At 36.3% G+C, this 25,753-nt stretch overlaps 1 protein-coding gene across 3 annotated transcripts in view; it reads left to right on the top strand.

Moving 5' to 3' along the window:
* The window catches only part of LOC145686318 (afadin-like), a 187,518-nt gene that overhangs the window by 975 nt on the left and 160,790 nt on the right, over positions 1 to 25,753 (top strand). The gene's annotated exons all lie outside the window — the stretch shown is intronic.

Below are 25,753 nucleotides of genomic sequence, written 5' to 3'. Positions count from 1 at the left end.
AGGGCAAGAACTCAGTCTATTACCTACTTTTTAACATCCTAGATAGTCATTGAATAATTCCTGAAAGTATGGCGTTTCTCGTCCTTCCCTAAATGGGAAGTACTGCTCCTTAACTATAACCAGTGTGGGTGGTGTTGGTGGATATTCTCCGTGTGTTCCTGTTCCCTCCCACTCCGGCTAAACTGCCGCAGATGGCGGCCCAGGAGGAAAGCCGCATGAATCTGTTTTCAACTGAATTGCTGTTTAACCTGTTCTTTCTTTCATATATTGGATATAGTGTACATGAAGCTGCATCAGTTCCCGAAAGAATTTAGCTTCGGAGCTGCTGCTAAAAATTCCTGAATGATATCCTTCCGTGTGAGTGTTTCAGGGGCGTTTGAGGTTGCAGTCCCCTATTAAAGACGTCCCTAGGACATTAAAAGTTACAAAACGCGTACGAAAATGCCCCTTGTCTGTGTGCTGACCATTCAATGGAAAAATATATATATTAATGAAAAATGAAGGCATTAGTGCTGTATCATGGGATCAATTTGAAATCGAAAGGGGTTGCATTTAGTATCTCCCCGAACTCGTTTCATGGTTCCAGAACCGAGTACCTTGTTTTTGTCTAAATTGTGATAAAGGTAGAAGTACAAGGGCCCTAGGAGCTTCTAACTCCCTTCGCTAGCTGTCTCTTGCTCAGCTATATTTTGTAAAGTAACACACTGTAGATCTTATACGGTATGTGCAGGATTGGGGGAGATACTATATACCATCTATCAAAAGTACGAAAATGTACTGCATTCGGTTATATTTGGTTGAATTACATTAAGTTACATTAGATTACATTACATTAGGCGTGCAGTATTACTATACGGGTCCATAGTACAGGGTAATTCTTTTCAGACACGGATTTCATTTATGTCTAGAATTTTTAACAAGCCCGATTTTCATGCGGTTTGTGGCAAATGATCAAGGAAGGATGGGGGATTCATGGGACTATGTTTACTGGTTTAAATTCATCCGGGTTAATATCGATCACGCCTCAAGAAAAACAAATTTTCGCCATGTACCTTACAATTGGAACTACGTTTGGTGTGATTTTTCTTTCTTTTTTTTTTTTTTTCGTTAAATGGCAGCCTCACCAAGGTCGAAAAGAAGCAGGGGCACGGCAGTGCCAATAAGCGATTCATGAGAACCGGTTCCCGCAGTGACAGTTCTCAAGAACGAAAGATAAAAAACAACGTGCCCTGCGGGACTCTGACCCGCCTTCACTCGCTGACGCTCGCTCGGCAATATTATGTGTATCAGGAATGGCAACGACATTACTGAGAAAATATGTATATGAATAAGGAACAGCAAAGAATTAGTGACAACCTGTGAATAATATTAACAGTGACAGGATATCACTGCTTTGCCCAAAGTAAGGAGTTACCAAAGCAGGAAACTGGGCCGATGTGTTGGGAGTCTTTACTTTGACTCAAACAGTGACTGCAACAGATTCATCTGATCCGGTTACACTTACTGTCCGAGTCAAAGTAATGTACAATGTTAAGAATTATACTATAAGTACAAGGGCCAAAATGTTACTAAACATCATTCCTGAAGCCTTCCGAGAAATCAATTCAGGTGAAGCGGTGACTATCAATTTTTTGGATCCAAATGGGGGGCAGCCCCCGCCCCCCAAACTCCCCCTCAAGTGCCATAAAAACTTGCAAGACAACAGTAAATAATCAAACCACTACTATAAAGCTAACGTAAGAAAGAAAAAGAATTAAAAAAAAAAAAAACACCCATCACTAATTATAAATCAGTGCAGAATGACAAAGAAAAATGAATTACATCTCAGCAAGAGAATAGAACAATCAGCAACAAACCAAATACTCAAATGCGAAACAGATCAATAATAAAAATAATATCAATTAAAGAATGAAAACACTCACCGTTTCGCCATAGGAGAACACTCATGAATAATGAGCTCATAATTGCTGATTGCACACACGAAAAAATAAGATAGCAAGAACACATGCACAACACTCAACTTCACATTGCTGAAAAATGTTCCTTTCCGCACACACGTCGTTTTATTAAAGGGAGCACACTTGCTATTATTACAAACAAGAAAAACCAATAAACGCCCACTTTTACCATACGCCGGAAATATCTTCAGCCTTCGACCACATCCATGACAGGTTTTCTCTACCTCAATTGAATCTGCAAAGCGATATGAGTTAATATCTGAACCTAATACAAACTTATTTAAAGACGACACATTCAAATTCTGTGTATTAAATTCATGAAACGGTTTCTCAATCGCATTTGCTAACTCGATCGTCGTCATGAAACGAAAATATGAAAAACATGAACTAAACAACTGGCAGAATCTTAAAAATCTTAGTGGGTGGTAATCGGAACTGTCCAAACAATCCTATCCTCTTACTAGTGATATTGTAACTTAACTTATGTTCAACGACGTTGCCATAGCTTTGGTCCCCAATACACTGTATAATGGCTTACACATGTGGGTTTTTTCTTTCTATATAGAGAAGGGGGAAATAAACAAACACTGACCAACTTGCCTGCATATATAGATCATTCTTTCTCAATGGAAAAAGAAATATTCTGTTGAAAGCAGGTTGAAAGTGTCAAATAACAAAGCAACATCAAGCACTCGGAGTTTCCAGACTACTTTTTTCTTCGCCAAAACATTTGAGACATTTCATTCCTTGTTCATGTGACGGAGATCATCTTTTTCTCCCCCCTATTTTCGCCGAGAGCTGCCGTCCAGTTTGAATTTTGTTCCTCTCCAAAGGAAGAAGGAAGATTTTTCCACTCAAGGTGTCAAATAGGAGTTTCTACGCTATTTTTTTTTTTTTTTTTCGGCAAAACCTTTCTTAAGTGACAGAGAGGAATACGCACTCCTCTGGTCGAGAATTGTCAGCTAGCTAGAATTTGTTGGTAACCGGATTTCCGAGAAGATATCTGTTTCACTGCCCTATACTAGGCACAGAAGGCTAATAGGTCAATTTTCCATACCTCCCCCCAAGGCTTTTAAGATGTTTCAAAAAGTCTACCACCAATCTCTGAACTAAGGACGTCACACCAAAGGCACGAACATTTCCAACAAGTGACTCACGCAGAAAAAGTTCTAGGAAGTGACTGAACCTATAAGAACCGATTAAAGTCTCTGTTTGAGTCAAAGTAAAGACTTGCCGTGTATTCTTTGAAACAACACGAGTTTGTCATTAAAAGTTTTGGAGAACGGAATTCGTTGTTGCTATGCAAAGGACATTCAGAAACAAATTTGCTTCGCGTTCTGCCCCAGACAGGAACATAATGTGGTCGCTGGTGAATAAATTGGAAGAAACAGGTTCGCTTCTGAGTGAGACAGGGACGCGTCGGACCCCGCAGGCGGCTGTTGAGAAAGATGTCAGTTATCGACTCCTTAGGTCGCCCAAGAAATCTCTCCATCGTTTGTGGCAAGAAATCTTCTATAGCTATCCACATGTGATTTATTGTGCAATTTCGCTTTTAAAAAAATCCAAAACCTCATTCCAATTGTGAGGTACACTGGCGAAAATTTGCTGTTTTTCTTGAGGCGTAATCGATATTACCCCGGATGAATTTAAAGGAGTACACATGGTCCCATAGGTTTCCCATTCTTCCATGATCATTTGCGACAAACCGCATGAAAATAGGATTCAGTTAAAGACTGGACCCAAATGGAATCCGTTAGTTTTAAAAGAATCACCCTGTATTATTACTAGTAGTAGCAGCGGGTTAGAAGCCCCGCATGGGTTGGTTGAGTTCTGTTCTCGACATGAAATGGGCAAATTAAAGACTTGCCCAAATGTATATTTTACAATCTTTCGATCCGTATAGTAAAACAAGTGTACCTCTCCGCGAAATAGTCCATCCGCTTCCATATGCAGTGCCGCTTGCAGCATCATAAACAACCACTTTCTCAACTTTTACTATTTCCCTTACCAGACTTTCACTCATTTTTCCTCACAAACTTAAATAAATTCTCCAATTGACCCAGTAAATTTCCTAAACTTGATCCGGTAATATAATGCCTAACCCAAAATGAATTTCGTTAAACATCACATGTAGTCTTATCATCTTAGAAAATGTTTCTTACAGGAGGAGCTTCTTTCTTATTTAGAAATTGACTTCAGGAAGGCTGAAAATAAATACAGTGTGTGTAAGCGCTACAGTGCATTAAACACGAACCAACTTGTGCTAGGTAGTCACCAGCAAGTACAAGACATAGAATGCTGTCTAACCGAGTCAGGGCAGGAGTACGCCAGGGGGCCAAGCGGCTGCGAGGGAGTGCATTCGTTGAGAACAGGCTTGTCAGCGACGGTGGGTGTACGTAAGTGAATATGATGGATAGGCACTTCATACGCCATAGAACATGTACATCGTGTGTAGCTAAGCTTTGCGATACTTTCATTATCACTTCGCACACTGCCTTGACGTAGCACTTCCTTCCATCATATATTTGTTATTGAGTGTTATGTGGTACAGAGCACACTTTTCATTTCGTATTTATGTCCCCGTAAAATTTGATTTCACCCATAATTTTGCTCCATTTCACTACATTTATCTCAGATGCATCTTCCATCTTACTAGGTTTCCTCTACATCTAGGTATTTCCCTCCATTACAGCAGCATATACATCCTACGTTGGCTAATAACATGGTGAGTTTGAAACACTGTTATGTTGTGCTCTACTGCCTCTTCACCTTATATCGCATCAGTCAGCCTGCACTGATGGATTTCATTACTACTTTTGTTACCGGTCACCTCATAATGACACCTTGTCTGATTATCTTCATTTCTTTGTAAATTTTGCATTTCTGGGCCCTGGGCAGTTAGCCCTTCATTCCACCAATTCTTCCATCTTTCACTAGGTTTAATCATCCATTTTCCTTAGCTTAAAGGGTATAAACATGGGACGTTAAACTGAAACAATTACTTTCATTTCATTCTTACTAGGTATATATTGAGGGATAAAGTATGCTTTTCGGGGGGGGGGGGGGAGACTTTTTTTTTAATTGGTACTTTCTTTTTTTTTTTTGCCAGATATAACGTAAATATCAGATTTTGGTTACGTTAGGTTAGAGATTTCTTGGGAAGTTTAGCTGTATCCTTACTTTCACGGATTTTATATATCGGAAATGACTTCTGTTTTTTTGTACCTAGTTTTGGATCTCCAGTGTTCACCAATTATTACACACATTCCGTTTCTATTCACTTCACTTCACAGATTACTCACAAATTAACTCGCCGTCTTTGGCGTGGAAAACCTGGGTTCGATTCCTGGCGGGAGCTCATGTGGTTCGGATTCCATGTTAATCAGTAGGTCCCGTCTCATATAGCTTTGCTGCTGAAAGGAACGTTAAACTCAAAATCCACCCAACTCAACATAGCTCGTTTCTCCTGTAAACGTTTTTTAAACATAGTTTTGGCCTCCCAAGTCCCTGTGCTACAGAAAGAGACGTACAAAATTCGTAACTGTATATCATGAAGCTGGCCTTTTATTAGCGCGTTCCATTTTTATTAGGTATGTTTGCACGGGAGGTTCCGTTTCATGACTGAGCAGTTATGTTGGTAAATGGCAGGGAACACAGTCAAACAAGTGGCATGAAGAGTTAGTGCGATATTCGGTGTCTTCGGTGGTGACAACTAAGAATATCTAGATATTTTTACAAGTATAAGTAAAAAGCATAGTTTGTTAGTGGTGACGTTGGTGCGTAATGTTGATATTAGCCGGGATGGTTCGAGAACACGGGTCCCCCATATGGGTTAGTAGGTAGATTGGTTCCTTTCTGTACCAACGTTTAAGATTCAATTCACATAATATTGCCGAGCGGGCGTCAGCGAGTAAAGCCGGGTTAGAGCCCCGCAGGGCACGTTGTTTTCTGTTTGTTATAGCTAAATGGGAAGAGGACCTGTGTTCTGGAACCTTCTCTCGAAGACAATATCAGTTTTTATTTAGTTTGTGTTGGGAGCGGATCATTCTAAACTTGTTTATATTAAGACTTGTCTTAGCTTGCCATCAATGTTTATTCTTTCCAGGATTGGCAAAAACCATGTTTTTTATTGAAAAAGCAAAAGAAAACAGTTTTTTTTTTTTTGTTTAAATAATTTGCTCTATGTATTCGTATCATGTATGGAGAGAAATAAGTTTGTTTCGCCTTGGTGTTATTATGCAACAATCGGGTTATGCTGGAAGGGGTCACATAAGCTTAAAGTGGAATCCAAACTACTTCTCGACTTACATCCGAGAGAAATTGTCCTCTTTTTGAACTCGGAACCAGGACTAATTGGCCACAAATGCGATACGTCTGCCGACTTACGGACTTCTGATGAAAACACGTTGTACTGATCTTTACGTACTTGTTAATATAATTGTCAAGAGTCATTTCAGAAGGACAAAAAGATACAGTTGCACAAGTGACACCATTACACAGAATTACATATGCAAAATTTCAAAATACTGCAGAATACAGAAGAACTTATTTAGTCCAAGTTAGTTCACTACGGCTTTTATTAGTCGAAGTTAAAGAAATACAACGACTTAATTTGCATATCAATAAGAGAAGTGAATAAAGATACGAACTATTTTAGTCCACCTACTATTTTAGTGAACTATTTTAGTCCACCTACATACATACAAAAGATACTTCTGATTTGAATAAATGCCTCTCGTGAGGTTTGTATGACCCCCTCCAAGAAGAGTACCGCATTTTGATGTATTTTATCAATAGTAGACATTATTAAAACGAAATAATATTTAGAATTTCTCTTCGATTACAATTGGATAACAGTAATAACAAACTATTAAAAAATCACAAAACAAGCGTGATAACCCACAAATGTGTGTTCATCAAGATTTTACAAATACTTACACTTTTACGAATATTTTTCGTTTTTTTGGTTTAAACCAGTTAGTTTTTTTCATTTTTTTTTTAACCAGCTGCTTTGACCACCTTGGTTTGAACCAGCCAATCCTGCTTATTTCATTTGATCTTCCTATTTTGTGGGAGTGTTTTGTTGTTCAGTGAAGTACACGCTTAGCGTTAGTAACTTTTTACCATTTTGCCTGGGTTAACTCCCGCAGAGGCAGCCGCGAAATGTATGATACACAGAGAAATCAATAGAATCGGATGAATGTAATGAATAATGAAGGTAATCAGTATAAGGTGATATATAAAGGAGTGAAGTAATATGTGAAAGCAATGTGCAGAGTGATCATAGAAGTGTCGAAAAGCTGGGCCACACGCAAAAAAGTGTTTTTATTCTATGTAAAGTGTTTTTCGTGTGCAGGTCAAGTTTTAGCACATCACTCGAAATATTAGTTTGAAAACTACAATTCTTTCACATTTTTTTTCTTATTTTAGCTATGTGACCCTCTTAGCATAGATGAGGTTCAATGGGACCACTAAAAGTAACAGTTGAAATACACAAACCAACTTGAGCTGAGTGGCCAATAAAAAGCATGGATTTATCTAAGCGAGTCAAGTGAGGGCGCGTTCGATTCCAGCTCGCGCCAATTGAGCTTTGTAGTGGACAACCACCGTGTGCGTGGGTTTTCTCGAGGATCTCCCGTTTCCTCCCAATTTCTTCATTTCACCATATTATTCATTTCTCACCACCGCTATATCCTTTAGCCTAGCCGGCATATCCGTGGGACATAAAACTTACAGATTTCATTTTTTTTCAAATCAGGGCGAAGTTGGCAGGCGCGTCAACGGTGGTGAGCATACACAAAAACGACTATTCACGTGAAAGCACATACTGACCTTCCCTAGGTGATCACCACAACAGTTATATACTTTCTCACTCCCTCTCTTGATGGATGCTAGCTTATTTCTTGTCCTGAGATTCAGTCCTGTGCTAGAACGATGTTGGAAAAATTGGTCATGATGTGTTCTCGTTGGGTTACAGCCTCATGTTTGAACATATGTTGAGCTAAGCATGGGGGAAAATCCTTTTGTCAGCTGTATTTTGGCAGACTTTTCTTTACGGTTCTACAAATATGGTTTGACATCCCTTTGCTTTCAGTGTACTTGCCTTTACCAACATTTGGAAATGCCGCATTCTCTTTATTGTGGTTTGGTACTTTAACATAACATTTTATTAAAATTTTTGCTATTCAATTTCGCGCGAACAATGCACTCTTACGGTCGCAAACTTGTATCTCGTTTCGTTTCTGCTTTCCCACAATACTAAATGTTGTTGTTCGCTTCCTAAGCAGCCAAGAATCATTGCATTCCTTTCGCATTTGTTGTCCCACAGTGTTAGCACTGGGGACGAATTACGTTTCAATGCGATTTAGTGACGCCATGTAGTAATGGATGATTCGCTGTAGAAATAAGTAACGTGATCCTGATTACATAGAACTGAGTAAATAATACATATACTTCAGAAGAGACAGCGGCTAAATTATAACTAGAGACCGGGTGTTTAGGCACTAAAAACGTAGAAAATAGGCAGGCAAATAGGCACTAAAATTTAAAAAATAGGCAGTAAAATAGGCACTAAAATGTAACTCGAAATAATGAAGATAAATACTCAATATAATTAAAAAAAATAGATTCAAGTCATAGATAATGTTCAAAGAATATAGAAACATACATCTTTGTTAATATCTTCTTTTATTGTATATATAAAAACGAAGCTTGTTATGCATTCCATATATACTGGGAGAACCTGAAAGATGTCCACATACGTCAAGAGGTGATTCATGGCATCAAAAGAAGACAAAAAGTCCTTTTGCATGTTGTCGAATTCCACGTCGTGTAGGAGTGACAAGGGGGCGAACTTGGAATCCAAAATCAAATCCTGACAATTGGAACGAGACATAAAAGTGTGTACATACTTCGGGAGGTGATTGGTGACATTCAAGAGGACGTTTTGTCTTCTTTTCATGTCACAAATCGCCTCTCGAAGTATGCGCACATCTTTCGGTTTCGTTCCAATTGTCAGGATTCGATTTTCGATTCCAAGTTGGCACTCTGTCACTTGTACATGACACGGAATTAGACAAAATACACGAGGACTATTTGTCTTCTTTTGATATCACTAATCATTTCCCGAAGTATGTGCACATCTTTGAAGTTCACTCTTGTATATATATTGCAACGTACCACGTGCTTGTGTTTACAAACACCTAATATACATATATATTTGTGTATTATTTATGTTATATAAATTACATTTTTCCAATGAAGGCTTAATTTGAAGAAAATGCATAGATTAGGCAACATTAGGCACTAAAGCAATTATTTGGGCAGTAAAGGTCGAAATAGGCAAAATAGGCAAAATAAAATTGACTTAAATCGAAACTATAACCCCCCATATAAACTTTAAAATGTTATTTTTGATCATATCTTTAATATTAAAGAGTAGGCATTTTGCCTAACATCTGGTCTCTAATTATATCCATACCATTTCAGGGCATTGTGGAAAAAAAAATTTCAGGTTGTATTAGCTTTAGATTTCCTAAATGTTTCAAACCTATAAAGTATATCATACGTTTATATTCATAGCAAGAGTTTTAATTCGTATGCGCAACGGAAGATGTCAAAAGATTTCAAGTTCTTGTTTCAGCAGCCAACCAAGAGTGAAATTTTACGCTATTACTGAACTGAAACTTTACACTGTTTTAAAAAAAATACATATGAATATTTAGAATTGTACAAGCTTAAATCTATGGGCAGTATTCGAAATTATAAAGTCAGATTATCGCGACTATTTATTCATGCCAATCGTTAAATAATTACACCATAACAAATATCAGAAAAATAAAATATTGTTGAATGTTTGCCTACATCGTAGTATGTCAAATACATTTTATATAATTCTGTTGTTACATTAGTCTAATATAAAACATTGTCTAGATTTTCAAATGTTCAATATCTTCATTAATACATATTTAAAATCATGATCACTCAAAGAATCAGTGGTCCATCCTCTCTACTTATTTATTTACAAAAGTATTATTATTTGGACGTTCGTTACTTATAACCCCTGTCATTCATCGAATAAAGCAACAAACATAAGCCCGCCTTGCTGCTACTATATTTTCATTTCCATTTTAAAGGTAAGTAAGTAGCGCATTTTACTTCGCTTTAGCTTATGAATCAGTTACATAATACCTCTACTACGATAAGCACTACTGTTAATGAGATATGAAATATTTACAGATGATCAATGAAAAAAAATTCTACATCTACCTCTATACGACAGGGTCCACATAAAAGAAAATAGAACGTCATTATTAAAACTGTTATCATTTTAAGACTGTTATTATTTTAAGTTCACAATTCGGTTTTGAGAGATGTATACACATAACAAATTATATTTTATCCAAGAGTGGCAAGTTAAGTGACATTTAATTAATGTATATTTACTTACGATAAGGCAAATATGCATTCAATACTTAGTCACGTATAGATAATATTATAACGAACTAAAGGCACGTTGAGAGTAAAATTTTTCTAACCTACAACAAAATAAAACATATTATGGGACATGGGTCAGAGGCATGTTTAAAGTAAACTTCTACCTAACCTATGACAAAATAGACATGCATGATTCAGAGGCACGTTTGAAGTGAAATTTTTACCTCACCTACAACAAAATAGACATACATGATTCAAAGGCACGCTTGAAGTAAAATTTTACCTAACCTACAATCACACACAAAGTATATTACGGGACAAGATTCAAATTCGAAAACACGTTCAAAAGTGAAATTTTACCTAACCTACACCTACAACATAGACATACATGATTCCGAGGCACGTTTAAAGTGAAGTTCTACCTAACCTATAATAACAGACAAAGTATATTATGGGAAAAGATTCAAATTCAAAAGCACGTTCAAAAGTGAAATTTTACCTAACCTACACCTACAACATAGACATACATGATTCCGAGGCACGTTTAAAGTAAAATTTTACCCGGTCCGGCTGATCGACGACATAATAGAGACACACACTTTCTCAAGGCGATTTTAAATGGACGTGTTAAAGGCAAGAAATTTAATAATTCAATCACATTTCAAATTTATCACATATACTTATGACCTATATTTGTGAGTGGACAAAATACGGTAAGTTAAGAGGACCCGTAACGCACTCTTACTTAGTTGCACATATTGGCCATGAAGACTTCCATTCCGTAGATTACCATACTGTCTAGAATTGAAAAAGGAAAATTGATATTACCAGTTCACTAGAAGTTTCCACAGACTGGCCCCCTCGATCCTGGATTATGCAGGCTCAATCTTGGGATATGCAGGATAGGCTGTTTCGTCCAACCTGCTTACTGAGAACCGAACACCGTTTCCTCGGGCCACCAGCTCAACGCTCTACGATGTGTAGAATGCCGGTCCCGTATTCCGAAGCAATGGATTTCGGCGACTACACCTCCCGCCTCATTACTTTATAATGACAGTAATGGCGGAGGTGATGTTCGGTGGCCTTTTTCCAAAAAAGGTTATTGATCAATTTCGAGTCTAGACTCCTATCATTTTGTCCAAAACAATTATTTAGGTTAGATCTAAAGAATAATTTCAACAAGGTTATACTGCCGAATATGTGATTTTCGTCACGAAATTTCTAAAGGTTTTGGAGCTGACACGGCCACCGTCTATCCACTATAGTAGATAAGGATTCACTGCGCCTTCCCTCTCTCGGAACCAGGCCTCGATAAACCCGGTTTTCAATACCACATATTCAACCATAATTAATACAATTTTATAACAATTATCTATATATATAAAAGAGAACGTACAAAATCCTTTGTCCGCTCATCACGCTAATACGGCTGAACCAATTTCTTTCATTTTTGGGGGGTTGTTAGGATTTGGACCCTAGATGGTTTTTATCATATCACTTTAATTTTCAATTACCAGTGTCTTGAGATAATTGACCATTCAGGTGTCCATACGTACAAATCCTTTGTTATTAGTTCATCATAGGTAAAAATAAACGTATTTATATGCAACCCGCATGACCGTGTGACTCGGCGGGTTAACATAAATGACAGGCGCTATAATGTTAACATTTACTGCAATTTGAAAGCGAAAAAGTAAAAATTATCTAAGTAACAAAGTTTATTGCGTTCCGGGGTGACCGCAGCGAAGCGGGGCGGGTTAACATAAATGACAGGCGATATAATGTTAACATTTACTGCAATCTACTATGGTTTTTATCATATCACTTGAAAGCGAAAAAGTAAAAATTATCTAAGTAACAAAGTTTATTGCGTTCCGGGGTGACCGCAGCGAAGCGGGGTGAACGCTGCTAGTATTGCAATAAAGAGATCTAGTCATATAAATAGTAATTACGTATATTAAATTTAAATTTTAAATTATTGAGAATAATATCTGATATAAAAGTTAGAACGCATTTACTCTTTTCTGGTTCTTGTTGACCCGTCGTCCATGCGACAAGAAGGTTAAATTTAGTGACTATTCGCCATCTTTAAAATTTAGCATTACGTCTACATCAAATAATGATTCGAATGCCCTCTTGCGGTATCAGCAAAACTACCGCAATATTACTAACAACTGAGTAAAACATGCGACGGAAGACATTTCAATCGTTGGATGAGCGTGCGTTTCTCAATAAGGATCATATAACAATTTAGCTGGTTAGGTTTAATTAGATATTAAGATCGTTTTTAAGAATAACGTATATAATAGGAGTAAAAGCTCTTGATGTAACTGAAACAAATCCATAGTAACTAGGTTTAAAGAAACGTTCAAATTTCGGATTAAGATTTTTGGTGTGTTTCGTGTCTTATATAAATCAGCCAGAATAGATTTATTGCATCTGTGCCATTATTAGTAACAACAGAGAACAACTTAGCATTATTGAAGAATATAACACACAACATAACACGAATAGCAAAACAATATGATTTGTACAGTAGTACCATACGGGGGCCAACTTAACATAAATGTAAACGACCGGGAAAAACGGGTTTTTTTCCCGGCGGCTTTCAAAAAAAATTTTTTATAACTACTTAAAGAATTTTAACAATTTTTTTTCTTTTTTTTGTTATCGTGACTATTTGAAGTCTTTCAATAATTCTTCCCTCTTTTCTTGGGAGCAATTGAATAATTTCACATTTGCTAAATTTTGAGTCGGTACTTCTCTCCCCTCCAAATCTTTAAAGGAAACGAAGTTGTGATGCACTTTTGTCACAACAAAAGGCCCTGTGAATACAGGCATGTTTTTATGTGTGATCTTTTTAAATGCGTCAGATTGAAAGTGAGTTTTTACCATAACCAAGTCCATTTCCTTAATCTCAACCACATTATTTTGCGACTTTCTTTTCCGTTTAGATAATAGACGGGGTTCCACTTGAATATGCCGTTTTGAATTTTCTATTGTTTTCAATTCGGAAGACCATGGAATTTTCTCTCAAAATCTATCTGCAGTCGAAAAAGAAATGAACACCTCAGCAGGCGTACGTTCAATGGTACTATTGTAGGAATAGTTTAGTAGATCTTGTGCCACTTTTAGCACGGTTTTCCACTTAGTGTGATTATGGCTGCATAATAATCTAATAATGCGGTTGAGCTCCCGATGCGAACGTTCAACTATGCCATTCCCTTGCGGGTTGTATGGAGATACCAAAATATGCTGTATCTGATGATCATTGCAGTACGTCTTCCACGTGTTCGAAAGGAACTGTGGGCCCTGGTCGGATATAATAAAGTTCGGATAAGGGAAAAGGTTGAAATATTCCTTTTCTAGCGTCCGAACAATCTCAGCAGTTGTGGCAGTCCTTAACGGTAAGTAGCACAAAAATCTCGAATAGACGTCAACAATTGAAAGAGTGTAGTAGAATCCATAGCTACATGGCAATTTCCCCACGAGATCGATGCATAAGTTGGAATGTGGCTTATCTGCCTCAATATGTAGATCCTCATGAGCAATGATCCTATTAGAGAACTTCGTTCGCGCACACAATTCGCAATTATTGATGTAATTTTGGAACGTACGTTTTTGTCCTTTCCAGAAAAATAATTCTTGAACTAATTTCAAACACTTGCTTACACCAAAATGCCCCGTTTCATGAACTTTCCTAATCGTTCTTTCAATTAATAACTCCGGGATTCCTAGCAACCAACGTTTCGTTTTTAAATTTTGAATATAGACCAAACTATTTACTAGCCGAATTCGGGATTCCATATTTTCTGACATCTTCGCTTTTAACTCATTACAATACTTATCACCCGTTTGCATTTGCACCAATTCATTTACATTGAACCACGTATTCTCATCATAACTAATAAAATTCACATGATACTCTTCGGGTTCGGCAGGGAGTTCCGGAGTATTGCGACTCAATATGTCAGCTATTTTATTGTCCACTCCCTTAATGTGCTCGAACCGAAGATCGAACCTTTGTAACTTTAACAAATTTTTGTGGTTCGGGGATCTAAGTTTTGTAAGGTAAAAGCGTACGTCACCGCGCTGTTATCACAATGGACCGTAACTTTTCTACCCAAAATATCATACGAAAAATGTTTGCATAGAAACAATACTGCTAGCAACTCTAATTGAAAAATCGAGTAAGAAACTTCATACAGTTTTAATTTTCTGCTCGCATATCCGATAACCAGAAGTTCTCCAGTATCATCATACTGAGCCAGATAGCCAGCTAGATTTTCTAACGACGCGTCCGAGAATAAGTGAAACGGTTGGTCGAAATTGGGTTGACTGAGCGCTGGAGGCTCACTCAACAATTCTCTCAATTGTTGGAATCTATTCAACAACTCCTCAGTTAGACAATATTTCTCTTCTTTCTTTAAGAGATCGAAAAATGGCGCTGTTAAAGCGGCAAACTGAAGAATGAATTTCCTTCTCCAAGAGAGAATGCCTAAGAAGGACCAAAGTTTCTTCTTAGTCTTAGGTATTGGAAAATACTTGATCACTTCATTTTGCTTGGGATTCGGTTTTATTTCCTTCCCATTCACAATGTGTCCTAAAAATAAAATTTCGGACTTGACGAATTGACACTTCTTGAAATTTAGTGCAAAATTTCCAAAGGTTAGAATTTCAAAGAGTTGTTGCAAATGAATAAAATGTTCGTCAAAAGTAGAACTAAAACACATCAAATCGTCAAGATACACTACAACGAACTTCCTAGTATCTAATCCAAAATATGAGTTCATCACATTTTGGAAGATACTAGGACTAGATTTTAGACCCATCGGAAGGACACATAATACATATTGCCGACCTAAATAGATAAAACTTGTGTATGAAGAGGAATCAGGATATAAGTTAATACAATAATAGCCCATCGTAGCATCCATGGAGCTGAAGATTTTAGCTCCAGAGATGCGAGTAAGAATTTCATTTATAGGCTCGACCTGTATTTTGGGACTTACATTTTCAGGTTCAGTAATCTGAGGTCGATTACAGGTCTCACACCCCCGGAAGCCTTTCTCGCGCAATGAATTGGATTGCGGTAACTGCTGGGATGTTCTTTAGCTATCCCCAACCTTATCCACTTATTCAACTCTTCCTCAAACTCTTTTTGCATAGCTTGAGGGATTGGATAGATCTTTCCGACCACAGGTTCTTGGTCTGTCAATTCTATTTTATAAGGCTCGCATCGGATGGGTTTAGGATATTCGCAAAATAAGTGTTTGAATTTAAGGAGCAAATTTTCTAATTTTAGTTTTGTATCATCATCTAAATCATCGCGACCTTTGATGTATTCTTTAATTTCTAATTCCGAAATCTCACCATAATCCCTACGTTGTTCGTTAGAAGAAGAAAGAATTTGGTTAAGTTCACATGATTCCGAATTAGTATCTAAATGAACAAGGAGTACCTTTGGATAAGAAATATCCAAAGTCACTTCTACATCGTTATTATTTTTCAAAATTAATTTTCTGTTATGGCTATCCAACGTGACTCGGAACTTAGCAAAGAATGGTGAACCCAATAACAGTCCAGCCTTCATGTCTTTCACGACAAAGACTGGGACATTGAAAAGATTATCTTGTATATTTAAGGTTAATTCAAGTAATCCCTTCACAGGAAAATTATCTTTGCCTGCAAAAGCAGTTAAATGTACACTGGGTACTGGTTTGAGTTTTGCCGAACGAAAAGAATTTTGAAGGTTCTGTCAAATATTATAATTTAGGAGATTCAACTCAGCCCCAGCATCCAGGATACATTTAATTTGCATTTCCCCCACCTTACAATCTATAGAAGGGGAAGGAAATATCTCGAAATGTTGTTTAGACACATTCCCTTCGTCTTTTAAAACAAAATAGGTCAATAATTTCAAAGTAGACTCATTTCCAATCGACACGTTTTCGTTTTCAAAATAATAAGGTTTACTAACATTTTGATTCGGGGAGAGAAATTGGTTGGAGCAGCCGTCGTCTCCCCTCAGTGACGACTGCTCAACATGTTTTCCGAAACGACTACCGGTTGGCCAATAAATTGGGAACCGATATTGCTATTTGTCGGTTCCACAGTCACCGAAGGATACGGTGGGCGTAAAGCGGGAGTGACAGTAGTCACGACAGGTACACTTTGGGGAAAAGAAGAAGTTACCATAGTAACAGATGGACCTGGCATCAAAACCGGTTTCATGTTACTAAAATTATACATTCCAGGTACCGTATAAAGCACTGGTACTGGTACACCCCCATACATAGGAACTGGCTGCATACCATTTACGGGTCTAAAATTACTATTTCTATTCTTTTCCCATCCTTGTTTCTGATTTCGATTTCTTTTCCAATTATTGCGGTATGATCTCCCATTGAAATTTGGAGGCTTATTATTTCCAAATTCAGAATTAGAATTAATTTCTCTTCCCCCACTTTCACTGTGGATTGGCTCGGTTTGTACCGCGTTGTCGGTTCGATTAGAGTTATTCGGTAAAAAGAATGTTTTCCTAACTTGGGGTTTCCTAGGTTGAAATTTTTAACTGCCCTGATTTCCTAAAGAGGGAATTGGGCTACACTCTAATTCAGCTATTCGTAACATCAAATCCTGCACTGTGCTAACATCCTAGTTTCAAAATTTTAGCTTCTTCTTCAGGAAGGCAGTCCAGGATCAGATCCTTCAACTTTTGATCCGAAGGTGAAGTTACGATTGAATTATATTTCTCCACAATGTGACGCACAAATCCTAACAGGGAAGAATGTCTTGACTTATCATATCGTAACGAGTAGAGGTGGCGCTTTTGTGCCCTCTCTAATCGTTCCGATATGTATTGCAGCTTAAAAAGCCGCACGAAGTCAGGGAAAGACTATCTGGGAAGCAACACTACGGTACCAAATTTTAGCAGATTTTTCTAAAACTCGTCCCACTATATATATACGATCTCTATCAGTGAGAACATACATGTTCATCGCTTGTAGAAGATCATCTAAAAAGATTTGAGCTACCCCTTGCGTTAATTGACCGTCAAATTTAGGGAAATGATGAATTTCTTTGAGATACGTGCCAGCCCCCCTTTTGTATGAAGGACTAGTTTCCCAAGGTTTGATCTTTTGATTTAGCTCTAAACTAATTGGATTGTCTTGATCATTAATGACAAGATCTCTATGTCCATACTGACTTTCGCCAATCTCCTTACGAACCGATTCCTTTGTCTTTTTCTTCTTTTTCAGACGATTAGATTTACGAGTTTCTTTGCAACATTTTTCAGAATCCGCCGAGGAAGATGAAGAGTAATTCGTGTTATTCTCGGTATCATTCATTAAAATGTCATCAAATTTAAAAACCGGAGTTCTGGTAAGTGTATTGCCATCCCGAACTGATCTACGACCTTCGGAAGGAATTTCAACTAAATTTGGGTTACCACGGTTCTCAATCAGATTTTTCAAAGTTTCGGCATTTCGTTCACATTGATCACGATTGTGACGATACGCATCGATTACGTCTTTTTCCATTAATTGTATCATATTGACTGTCTCTTCATTAGCTTCCCGAAGTTGTCGATGTTCCTCAACTTGCCTCTCTTTTACATTTTGTAAGTCACTATTTAGTCTTACATTTACTTTACTAATGTCACATTTCAAAGTTTCAATATCTTTAGTCAGAGTTTCAACCTTACAATCTACAATTTCCGCAGTTTCCTTACAAATTTTACTTGTATTTTCTAAGTCTGACTTAACTTTTGTAATTTCAACATTTAAATTATCTACTTCTTTACTACACAACTCCCTGACATTTTCTACAGTTTGACCTAAATTTTGGTTACTTTCTTCCAATTCAGTTCTTAACTGTGACACCTCACGTTTCAATTCACATTTGACAGTGGATAAATCCTCCTGTACCGTGGAAAGAGATTCTTTAATTGCAACAATGTCACTACCTAATTTGTTTATGTCAGTTTTTAAGTCCTTTTTACCGGCATCCATTTTACCATTCATGACAGACATTTCCGTTCTCAAGTCTTTAATGATCCCAATCAAAGTCTTAAGTAATGGTCCCCCACCAATTTCAATTTCGGGTACACTTTTCCTTTTCGGATTTCTCATCACGGGTTGTTCAGTTTCTGTAGTTAACGCATTATCAAACTTACAGTCGAAACAAACCCATTTACTATCTGTGGTACGTAAAATTTCCTGTTCTTCCTCAGGAATATTGAGGCACCGAATATGGAACCATTGGTTACAAGTTTCACAGCATATGGATACACTATCACTGGAATTGTACTTGTTATCACAACATTTAAAATGTTCGGTAGAACCATCTACACTAAGACTTTCGTCACTCATTTTTCATTAATTGGGTCACGCGTCTAATAACTCATCATCGTTATATCCACTCATTACTTTACATTTCATCTCAGTTTGGCACACAAAACAATAATTATAAAATATATCCTAAGGCTGAATAGTCGCTCCTTATAACATCTCCAGCCTTACATATTATAGCGAAGTTAATACTTATCCTTGGCTAAGGGTCGCCACTTATAACAACACCATCTCAGGGTATTGAAAAAAAAATATCAGGTTATATTAGCTTTAAATTTCTTAACGACGGAATATATAATACGTTTATATAAACGAGTTTATCAGAAGATTTCAAATTCTTGTTTAGTGGCCAACCAAGAATGAAAGAAAATTCAACATTGTTAGACTGAAGTTGTACATTTAAAAAAAAACATGAAGAATCGGAATTGTATAAACTTAAATTTATAAACATTATTTGAAATCATAGAATCAAATTTTATGATTATTTTATTCGTGCCAATCAACAAACAATTACATCATAATAGATATTAAAAGAAGAATTGTTTCATTAAACATTTGCCTCCATCGTGGTATGTCAAAGACACTTTATCGACATTTTATGGAATTCTGTGATTACAGCGGTCTAATATAACACATTGTTTAGATTCTCTAACATATTTTCGTTAATACACATAGAATATTCATTACCACTCAAAGAATTGGCTATCCATCCTCTATACTTATGTATTTACAAAAGAAATTTATTTGGGCGTTCATTGCTTATAATATCCCTGTCATTCGTCAAATGAAATGCAAACATAAGCCGTATCATCGCTACTACATTTTCATTTTAATTTAAAAGTAAGTTAGTAGCATCATATATTACTTCATGTTAGCCTATGCATCATTCACATAATACATCTAATATGAAAAGCACTACTGTTAATGGAAAATGATATTTACAAATGTTTAGCGGGAAAAAACATCTACACGACAGGGTCCAAATACTAGAACGCCTTTTCAGAACTATTATCACTTTAACTTATTATTATTTTAGTTCACAACTAGTTAAACTTGAAGAGTGATGGATACGCATAATAAATCCTATTCTATTTAAGAATAGCAAGTTGAGTGACATTTCAACTATATCGGTTTCCGACGAGGCAAATCTATGTTCAGTATGTAGACACGAACATCTAATTTCACACCGTAATAATGGCACGTTTAAAGTAAACATCTACCTAAACTATAAAGACAAAACATAGCACGAAGTGGTATTTTTAGAAATAATAATATTGAAATCCGGAGGTATGTCCAAAGTAAAGTTTTTCAGAATTGGCACAGACCGATTATTCGCACCTATATCATGATGCAATATCAATAGGGGAGGACACATTAGTTTAAAATTTCCATAACCTACAAAACTAAATATATGGTACAAAGCAATGTAAAAAAAAAAAAAAAAACATTGAGATTTAGCGACACATTTAACAAGAAGAATGAGAATTTCCCTAACCTACAGAAATGTATTACAAGGCAACATGAAAAAGATACACGAAAGAAAAATTTCAAGTTACTAACCTATATTACGAGACAATATGAAAGGGCACACGACAAAATATTGAAAGGCACGTTCAAAGTACAATTTTACCGAATCTGCACGGATCGAGCATACAGAGATATATCACGAAATAATATCAAGGGGCACATTAAGATTTAGCAGCGTGTACGAAATGGAACTTTTCCCTAACCTACATAAGCTAGCTACCTATACAAATATGATGTTAAAAGGGCACATTGATATATAGAGGCACTCTCAAAGAAATTTCAACATAACATTTACAAACAACATATATTGCGGAGCAATATTAAAATCAGACGAAATGTACCATGAAGCACTTAAGAATTCTAACCTGAACCATCAAATTATCTTCTAAAATAATGTACTGAAGGCACATTAGAGGTCCGCTCAGAATAACATTTACCGTATCATTTATAGACGAAATATTCAGAGGTGCGTTCAAAGTAAAGTTTTCCCTTACAAAAGCAAAATATATCACAAGACAATACGAAAAGGCACATATTAGATTTAGAAGCACGGACAAAATTAAATTTTCTAACCTAACCAATATAAAAGAAAACATGGTATATTATGGGACACACATTCAAAATTAAATCTCACCTAACCTACAACAAATATTTCACAAGACACCGTTATGGGACATAATTTAGAAACGTGTTTAAAGTAATCCTACCTAAACTAAACATTCAAAATCTCAAGAGTACATTAATATTTAAAGATACGTTCAAAGTAAAGGTTCACCATAATATCTACATACAAAATTTCAAGTTCACGTATCAAACACACAAAATTTAATAATTCAATCACATATGCTTATGGCATACCGTATGAGTGGATAAACGTGATGAGTATGGAGACGCGTAACGCCCTTCGATTTAGCTACCCATATTGATTCTTAAGAATTCCATTTGGTAAACTGTTATACTGTTTATAGTCAGAAAGAGAAAAAAACAAAGGATAAATATTACCCGTTCAACAGTTTCCACAGAAGATTATGTAAGTCCAACCTTCAAATCCACAGGGTAGGTTCCATCTACCTGCTTCCTTAAATATCGAGAATTGATGTCCCCGGAATACCAGCTCGACTTCCTATTGTAGGATGTCGGTCTTGTAAACGGACGCAACCAACTTCGACTGTTATATCTCCCGCTCCATCACTCTATCTGACTAGTAATGGCGGAGATAGTACTCGGTGGCCTTCAGCCGAGAAATTTTAATTATTAATTTTTCAGCCTGACTCCTCGATTCTTTTTTTCCAAATAGTAACTTAAGGTTGTCCGAATTAACACTTTAGACAATGTTTACTTCCAGATTAATAGTTTTGGTTATGACATTTCCAAATTTAGAGGAGCTGACGTAGGCCACCGTCTTTATACACTATATCATGATGATGAACTGCGTCATTTTGCTCGCGTCACCAGACCTTAATAAACGCGTTTTGTAAATAGTATGACTTCGACTATAAGTAACACAGTTTTATCGCAAATACATAGCAATACAAGAATCTAACCTTAGAAATCATGACTATATATATATATATATTTCCAATTTTTAACTTACCGAGAACCACATTTACTAATTTTAGGAACGTACACTTGATTTCGTCTTGTTGTTGTTTATTCGTCGTCATCGTAACGAAAAGATGTAACTGAGTTTCTATCCGCCATATTTACTTTTTAGCATTACGTTTTCATCAAATAGTGATTCGAATGCCCTCTTGCGGGAATAACCAGAAGGATCGCCATGACAGTAGCAGTAATAAAACGTAAACAAAACCTCGAAGCATCATCACACGCAATATATTAGGTAAAATTTTAAGCTAAAATTTAGTATTATTCAGTATTATTTATACTAGTTATTTTAAGAATACTGTACAGACTGTAAAGAAGCCATTGGTGTGACTTGAAATAAGTCGGTAATAACTGGGTTTAAAAAAAAAATGTTCGAATTTTCAGATTAAATTTCTGGGTGCATGTTTACGTGCGTATCTCATATAAACTTGAGTACATTTATTCCTTCTTTTGTGCCATTTATTTTACTAACAACGAATCTAAGTTATCATTACAACAAATCTATACCTAACACTAGGGTACAGTATCACAATACGGGAACCAACTTCAACAAAATATAAACAACCGGTAAACATTGCAATACGGGAACCAACTTATGTAAACAACCGGTAAACGGGCTGTTACAAGAACCAAGGAGCCTGACTAAAAATTCATTATTAACATTTTTCGGCCGAAGGCCACCGAGTATCACCTCCGCCATTACTAGGAATATAAAGTGATGGGGCGGGAGGTGTAGTCGTCGAAGTTAATTTCGTCGGATTACGGGACCAGCGTCCTATAACCATAGGACGTTGAGCTGGTAGCCTGAGGACATCGATTTCGGCGTTTAAATAAACAGGTTGGACGAAACCTAGTCTACCCTGTGGATCAGAAGATTGAGCCTGCATGATCTAGGGTTGAAGGGGCTATTCCGTGGAAATCTCTGCTGAACTGGTAATATCAACTCTTTCTTTTCCCAATTATAAACAGTATAATAATTTACCAAATGGAAGTCTTCATGATTAATATGTGCAGCTAAGTAAGAAGGCGGCTCGCATCCCCATAGCTCATCATATTTATCCACTCATAAAAATATGTCATAAGTATATGTGATTAAATTATTAAATTTGATGTGTTTAATACATGCACCCGAAAATTGTCTTGAGAAAGTGTGTTTCTATTGCGTCACCAATTGGCTTAACCGGGTAAAAGTTTACTTTGAGCGTACCTCTAAATATCAATGTACCCTTTCGTATTGCCTCGTGATATATTTTGTTTGTGTAGGTTAGGGAAAATTGTACTTTGAACGTGCCTCTTAATATTTTTGTCGATGTGAGTAACTAGTATTTTCAACGTGCCTCTGAACCTGAATGTACACCTTGTCTCAAAAAGGTTGAGCGCATTCTTTATTGGTGTTTTGAGGCAAAAATTTTCAAAGTCCAGCTTCGGGTATCTTCGGAAAAAAGTAAACCAGGTTCGAACCTCCAAGCCAGCCTTTGCAATCGGGAAAAAGTTTGCAGATGTGTTTTTCTTCTTTTAAATATAATAAGACTTGTTACCAAGTGTAGAAAAAAAAGCAACATTGATTGAAATACTTAATCATACAATATTTCGAAACCTTGTATTAATGTCAGCACTGCTTGTTTGTCATTTAGCTCTCCATACGTAATTGAACATTTAGATACGTTAAAGAATCTTTCCATATGTAAAAGAATGCTTAAAGTTAAGACATAGAACATAATTGTCGCCTGAGTACTAAAATAAAAGTCAAAGTAGAACAAAAACAGCGTTTGTAGTGGATATGAATGGCATAATTATCTTAAGAACCGTTATAAATGTTTTGCTAGAAGCATATTTACGAAAGTCCTTGTGTTGGCTCACTGGTAAGCCGTCGGATTTTAAATCATAAGGTTGCGAGTTCGATTCCTATCTCGGCCAATGCTTCTTTTTTTAAATTATATTTTCCGCAATGAATGAAAAATTATATAAAATAATTACATTAAAATACATCAGTTGTATATATATAACATAATCATTGCAGAACATAGTAATTATTATGTTTAAAATTTAATATCTGAGATAGGTAGGTGTTCACAGTAGGTCGGTATTATATATGAGAATGTTAAATACAAGTTAGGAAAATCGTTCAATAGCAATAAATAAATTATGTAGTGTACTTATTTGCAGCTATTTGTCATATAGTGGATACTTCTCAATATTCATATTATGTTCAATGAATATCATTTATGCTCAATGAATATCATTTATGTTCTTGAAAAAATTATTCGATGCATAAAGAGAGGGTATAAACAGGGAATCCAAAGTCGCAACGCTCGAAAGAAATTCATGAACCCCAAAGGTCACGTGAGCAGACTGGAATTGTCCTTATGAAGCATGCCACAGCAGAAAGTCTTTACATAGATTTTCAATTCAATTCCCATTGGCGTAACTAGGATATTTTCCTGGGGGGGGGGGCATGGTCCATTTGTTCTGAAAAATTAGAAGAATCTTTTAGAAGACCTTGTTATGATGTTATATATGGTCTTTCTTACCCCGCACTCATTATCAACACCAAGTTATTTAGTTCTAACACAACACTGCCGTGTAACATTTCAGTGAAAATTTATTTTTCAGAAATTTGCTAAAAAATATTCCCTATATTCTGATGCTACTATGTAACTACCTAAAATCTAATTATGGAAACTCATAATGTTCTATTACTGTTTTACTCGAGCAATTCTGAGCGAAAATACATTATTCGTAAACGTTAACTGTCATGCTCTCAGTTTACTGTTACACAGGGGTAAAAGTGGGTCTGAAAAGATAGGGGGACGAATGACGTCACGCCGTCTCCCGTGCCTATTTTTGCCCATTGCATTTTTTAGGAATTGGAGGGGCACCGTATATAGTTTTGGAAGTGGGAGAAGGGTGTCCTCCCGCGTTCCCCTTTACTTTTACCCTTGCTCTTACATCTTATAGAAACACAAATAAATATACAAGCAGTGACATAATTTAAAGTTATAACTTTTTAAAAATCAGTCATGGGCTAATGTTTATTCATTTATGTATTTAAAGTAAAGTGTAAATTTTTTTCATTGTCGTTTACTAATGTTGCAGTTTAATTACATAAATCTTTGCGAACAAAGAAATACAATCAACTTTTATACACAAAACATTTTTAACTAAAAAACAGAAACAATGGTATACAAAACAGTGGTAGAAATATAGTTGGCAAACTTCCCGAACGACTTAAATGTTTTTTTTTTTGTTTTTTTTTAATACAATTAGAGTGAAGCAGATCAACAATACGAGAGGAGAAGACATGTAGACGGACTTGAGGGACCCGTTTTCCTATAAAAGATGTTTCCCATTATCTTTTCAATTAAATATTAAATTACACACCTTAAAATTTTCGGGAGGACGTATGATAAGTGGCCCTGATGGACAAGCAGATGTGATTGTAAAAATTAAAACAACAAACATTTAATGAAACAAAGATTCAACCAGCAGAATTGATTGATAATAATATTGATCACAATATTTTGAGAGAGAGAGAAAATATATCAACACTTGTAATATTCCTGAATTACATTATGAGCTTTTAAGCATATTGTTGCAGTTACATCGTTAGCGTCAACCGTTGGGAAATATCATTACAGCCAGGGGACACCCACGAAGAGGTCCACAGGACCCGAACCCTCAATATATATATATATATATATATATATATATATATAATGATTGTGTTTTGTCTGTACCAGGGAGCACTCATGGAAAGTCCACCCAATTTGGACCGCATGAAATCTTAGTGACTTGACATACATATGTGCACTTCCTTAATAAAACTATACTTGACCTAACAGTGAAATTATTATTGGTTTATTTCCGAAGAAC

This window comes from Thermobia domestica, chromosome 5 (genome assembly GCF_964235325.1).
Source record: "Thermobia domestica chromosome 5, izTheDome1.hap1.1, whole genome shotgun sequence".
NCBI lineage: Eukaryota > Metazoa > Arthropoda > Insecta > Zygentoma > Lepismatidae > Thermobia > Thermobia domestica.
The sequence above is the reverse complement of the archived record's forward strand: the minus strand, read 5'-3'. Positions and strand labels throughout refer to the sequence as shown.